This window comes from Hordeum vulgare, chromosome 3H, assembly GCF_904849725.1.
Source record: "Hordeum vulgare subsp. vulgare chromosome 3H, MorexV3_pseudomolecules_assembly, whole genome shotgun sequence".
NCBI lineage: Eukaryota > Viridiplantae > Streptophyta > Magnoliopsida > Poales > Poaceae > Hordeum > Hordeum vulgare.
The window spans coordinates 87,312,866-87,319,023 of NC_058520.1; positions in this window are offsets into that span (position 1 = coordinate 87,312,866).

Consider the following 6,158-nt stretch of genomic DNA (forward strand, 5'->3'; position numbering starts at 1 on the left):
AAACCTCAAAACAGAGGTATGTGACTCTCTGATTCATCCGTCTCATGGTCATCGGAAGAAATCCGTCAATGGGGTTGATCAAGTCCTTATGACAAAACTTTCTCGAATCACAAGAGAGAACGGAGAATTTTCGAATAGCCACTAAGTCACCTCAATGGGGATATGAATCTCCCCAACAAGCCAATCATACTTCATCTTGGCACAAGGAATAGGGCATTCAAAGCTCCTAATAAGAATCGATGAAGTCTTTTCGATAGCATTGATGCAATGTACTGGATATCGTTTCTTCGGAAAGTGCACTATGTGCTCGTTACCGTTGACGTGGAAAGTGACATTTCCTTTGTTGCAATCTATAACAGCCCCTGCAGTGTTTAAAAAGGGTCTTCCGAGAATGATAGTCATGGCATCATCCTCGGGAATATCCAAGATAACAAAGTCTGTTAAGATAGTGGTATTAGCAACCACAACAGGCACATCCTTGCAAACGCTGATAGGGAAAGCAGTTGATTTGTCGGCCATTTGCAGAGAAATTTCAGTGGGTGTCAACTTATCCAACTCAAGTCTACGATAAAGAGAGAGTGGCATAACATTAACACCGGCTCCAAGGTCACATAAGGCAGTTCTTACGTAGTTTCCTTTCATAGAGCAAGGTATAGTGGGCACTCCGGGATCACCAAGTTACTTAGGAGTTCCACCTTTGAAAGTATAGTTGGCAAGCATGGTGGAGATCTCAAGATCTGGTATCTTCCGTTTATTAGTCACGATATCTTTCATGTACTTGGCATACGGAGACATCTTGAGCATATCAGTTAACCGCATCTGCAGAAAGACGGGTCTTATCATCTCAAGGAAGCGGTCAAAATCTTCATCATCCTTTTTCTTGGATGGCTTAGGAGGAAAGGGCATAGGTCTCTGAACCCATGGCTCTCTTTCTTTACCATGCTTCCTAGTAGTGAAGTCATTCTTGTCATATCTCTTAGGTTGTGGATTATCAGGATTTACCGTAGGTTCAATCTCCACATCCTCATCATGGCTAGGTTGAGCATTATTATGAACATCACTGTCCACATTGTCACCAGGTTAATGTTCATCACCTGATTGTGTTTCCGCATCAGACGCATAAATATCATTAGGTTCTTCAGGTGTGATAGTATTTTGTGAACTGGCGTGCAGGTTTCTATCATCCTTCTTCTTCTCCTTAGGATGACTAGATGTATCAGCATTGTTTCCTTGAGAATCTTGATCAATTCTCTTAGGATGAACTTCAGGATACAAAGGTTCCTGAGTCATTTTGCCTCCTCTAATAATGACTCTGACAGAGTTGTCATTCAATTCATTGAGCAGGTCATTCTAAGCTTTAAGTACTTGTTCTACCTGAGTAGTAATCATAGAGGCATGTTTACTGAGAAGCTTTAGAGCATTGACATTTCTGTCTACACAAGCACTTAAATGGCTAAGCATACGAGCACTTTGTTCCAAATGTCTGCTAACATAATCATTGAAACTCTGTTGTTTGGCAACAAAGTTGTCAAATTCATCAAAGCATAGCCTAGCAGGTTTATTGAAAGGAATATCACTCTCGTCAAACCTATGCTGAGAATTCACCTCTACTACCTGTATCGGGTTATCGAGACCATGGATCTCTTCGATAGGTGGTTTATTTTTTACATCTTCAAATCTAATGCCTTTCTCTTGCATAGATTTCTTGGCTTCTTGCATATCTTCGGGACTGAGGAATAGAATACCTCTTTTCTTAGGAGTTGGCTTAAGAGGTGGTTCGGGAATAGTCCAAGCATTATCGTTGATCAAGAGGTTATTCAGTAGGGTCTCAGCTTGTTCTATAGTTCGTTCCCTAAAAACACAACCGGCACAACTGTCTAGGTGGTCTCTAGAGGCATCGGTAAGTCCGTTATAGAGGATATCAAGTATCTCATTCTTCTTAAGAGGGTGATCAGGCAAAGCATTCTGTAGGTGGACGAGCCTCCCCCAAGCTTGTGGAAGACTCTCTTCTTGGAGTTGAGCAAAGTTGTATATTTCCTGCAAGGCAGCTTGCTACTTATGGGCAGGGAAATATTTCTCACAGAAGTAATAAACAATCTCCTAGGGATTACGCACACATCCAGGAGCAAGAGATGTGAACCAGACTTTAGCGTCATCCTTTAGAGAGAAAGGAAACAACTTAAGGATATAGTAGTGGCGGATCTTCTCCTCATTAGTGAAAAGGTTGGCTATTTCGGATAGTTTGGCAAGATGGGCTGTGACCGTCTCAGACTCATAACCGTGAAAAGGATCAGATTCGACTAGAGAGATTATCTCAGGGTCGATAGAGAATTCATAATCCTTATCGGTGACAAAGATAGGCGAAGTGGCAAACTTCGGGTCATTTTTCATCCTAACTTCCCGACATTTTTCCTTCCACTTGAGAATTAATTTCTCAACGTCATAGGCATCCTTACACGCAAGAAAATCCTCAGCTATCTCTCCCTCCATAACGTAACCCTCAGGTATATTAGGCAACTCATATCTAGGAGAGCTAGATCTAGCAGGAGCAAAAGCAGGTTGTAGCTCAATAGTATCGGTAGTTTCAGAAGTATCACGGGCATTGGCAGTAACTCTAGCAATATGAGCATCAAGGAACACTCCTAGTGGAACATCAGGCAAAGGAGTATCTCTAGCAGTATGAAGCATAGCATCTCTAGCAGTATCAAGCATATCATCATCAGGCAAAATAGCATCTCTAGCATCATCAGGCAAAGCAGTATCAGGCATAGCATCTCTATCAGTAGCATCATAAGCATCATCAAGCACAGGCGACATATCAAGATTTCTAGAAGGAGGGATGTCGCAAACTTACTCATAACTGAAGGTGAATCAAGTGCAGAGCTAGATGGCAATTCCTTACCTCCCCTCGTAGTTGAGGGCAAGACTTTGGTCTTCGGATCCTTCAGATTCTTCATAGTGATCAGCAGATATAAATCCCAAGTGACTTAGAGAATATAGCAATACCTCCCCGGCAACGGCGCCAGAAAAATGCTAACGTCACATGTGCCTCCCTGGTAAAGGCACCAGAAAAATGCTGATCCTACAATCTCCGGCGTTAGCTAGACGAATGCTTATGACAACGAACCTTCTCCTGCAACGGCACCAGAAGAATGCTGCCAGCACTCCCCGGCAATGAAATTGGAAGAATGTTGTTGATGGCCCACCAGCGCGTGGGTTCGCAGCAGTTTTCGAGGGTAGAGGATTCGACCCAAATTTGTAGATCGCCAAAAGGAGGTGAGAGAATACTCTCGAGTATTAGAAGCTGAACTTGTCAGAATCAACCACACCTGAAAGATTAGTATCTGCAAGCACAGTAGTAGCAGCAAAGTAGCGAGTAACGACAGTGTAACGAGCAATAGCAGTGGCAAGGAACAACAGTAGTGACAACAGTAGCAAGTAGCAACAGTAGCAGCAGAGCAAGACAAGTAACAGCAGTAGCAACAGTAGAGCAAAACAAGTAACAGTAGTAGCAACAGTAGTAGTAGCAGCACCAGAGCAAGACAAGTAACATCAGTAGTAGGACAAACTCGTAGGCAATGGGTCGGTGATTTGTTTGGATGATATTCATCATGCAACAGCTATAACACGGAGAGATAAGTGGCTAGCTCCCGTTCGTCAATGTGATGCAGGCATGCATTCTGTGTGTCGTCATACGTGCTTAGGGAAAAGAACTTGCATGACATCTATTGTCCATCCCTCCCGTGGCAGCGGGGTCCAAAAGGAAACTACGGGATATTAAGGTTCTCCTTTTAATAAAGAACCGGACCAACGCATTAGCACTTGGTGAAGACATGAACTCCTCAAACTATGGTCATCACCGGGAGTGGTTCCGGTTATTGTCACTCCGGGGTTGCCGGATCATAACACATAGTAGGTAACCACAACTTGCAAGATCGGATCTAAAACACGCATATATTGGTGACAACATAATAATTTCAAATCTGAAATCATGGCACTCGGGCCCTAGTGACAAGCATTAAGCATGGCAAAGTAGTAGTAACATTAAATCTTAGAACATAGTGGATACTAGGGATCAATCCCCATCAAAACTAACTCGATTACATGATAGATCTCATCCTACTCACCACCGCCCAGCGAGCCTACGAATAGATGACGATGGCGACGATTTCCCCTCTCCGGAGCCCAAGACGAACTCTAGATCTGCCCTCCAGATGAAGAACAGGAGGTGGCGGCGCCTCCGTATCGAAAACGCGACGAAAACTTCTCTTTTTTATTTTTCTGGGACGAAAGGCAACTTATAGAGCTGGAGTTGGGGGCGGCAGGTGCCTGTGGGCCCCACAAGCCTGCCCACCGCCACCAAGGGGGTGGTGGCGGAGCAGGGGCTTGTGGCCCACTGGCCCACCCCCTGAGGTGGAACTTGGCGCATATATTTTTGATATTTTCCAAAACTGCTCCCCTTAAATTTTCAGGACGTTCGGAGAACTTTGATTTCTGCACAAAAATAACACCAAGGCAATTCTGCTGAAAACAACGTCAGTCGAGGTTAGTTCCATTCAAATCATGCAAATTATTGTCCAAAACAAGGGCAAAAGAGTTTGGAGAAGTAGATACGTTGGAGACGTATCAACTCCCCCGGGTCGACTTCACACCATATTCTCAGCCTTACACTTTTACTTCGTTGCACTTTCTGCCTTTAGATCTCACTTTGCAATCAATCTTGAAGGGATTGGCAACCCCTTTATAGCGTTGGGTGCAAGCTCTTTTCTGTTTGCGCAAGTACTCTGGACTTGACGAGATTCTCCTACTGGATTGACACCTTGGTTCTCAAACTGAGGGAAATACTTACTGCTCCTATGCTGCATCACCCTTTCCTTTTAAAGGGAAAAACCAACGCAAGCAAGTCTCCGTCAACGTGTCAATTTCTGGCGCTGTTATTTGAGAAGTAGTAGAAGGATTTCTGGCGCCGTTGCCGGGGAGGATCAAGTCAAGAACTCATCCAAGTAAGTGTCGCAAACTCATCTCTTGCATTTACCTTTTTTGCCTCTCGTTTTCCTCTCCCCCACTTCTGAAAAAACAAAAATTTACAAAAAAATATTTGCCCTTTTCGTTTGTCTTTTTCGTTCGCCCTTTTCTCTCGCTTGCTCTTTGTTCGCTTGTGTGCTTGCTTGCTTGCTGAAGTCACCATGATTGAAAACACCAAACTTTGTGACTTCTCGAATACTAATAATAATGATTTTATTAGTACTCCGACTGCTCCCGCCACTAGTGCGGAGTCATACGAGATCAATGCTGCTTTGCTGAATCTTGTTATGAAAGAGCAATTCTCCGGCCTTCCTAGTGAAGATGCCGCATCCCATCTTAATACCTTCATTGAGCTTTACGATATTCAAAAGAAGAAAGATGTGGATAATGATGTGATCAAATTGAAGCTTTTTCCTTTCTCGTTGCGAGATCGAGCAAAAACTTGGTTTTCGTCTTTGCCCAAAAATAGTATTGATTCTTGGAACAAGTGCAACGATGCTTATATATCCAAGTATTTTCCGTCGGCTAAGATTATCTCTCTCTGTAATGATATCATGAATTTTAAGCAACTTGATCATGAACATGTTGCACAATCTTGGGAGAGAATGAAATTGATGATTAGAAATTGTCCCGCTCATGGCTTGAGTCTTTGGTTGATTATACAAATCTTCTACGCTGGCTTGAATTTCGCTTCTAGAAATATCTTGGATTCTGCCTCAGGTGGAACGTTCATGGAAATCACGTTAGGAGAAGCCACAAAACTCCTAGACAATATCATAACGAACTACTCTCAGTGGCACACTGAAAGGTCACCTACTAGTAAAAAGGTACACGCTATAGAAGAAATTAGCTCGTTAAGTGCTAAGATGGATGAGTTAATGAAATTGGTTGCTAGTAGAAGTGCTCCTTTAGATCCTAATGATATGCCCTTGTCTTCCTTCATTGAGAGTAGCAACGCTAGCTTGGACATTAATTTTGTTGGTAGGAATAATTTTGGCAACAATAATGCTTTTAGAGGAAACTATGTTCCTAGGCCTTTTCCTAGTAACTCCTCTAATAATTTTGGCAACTCCTACAACAATACTCATGGAAATTATCAACTCACAAAAGGTTTTCAATGCGTCCATAGAGGA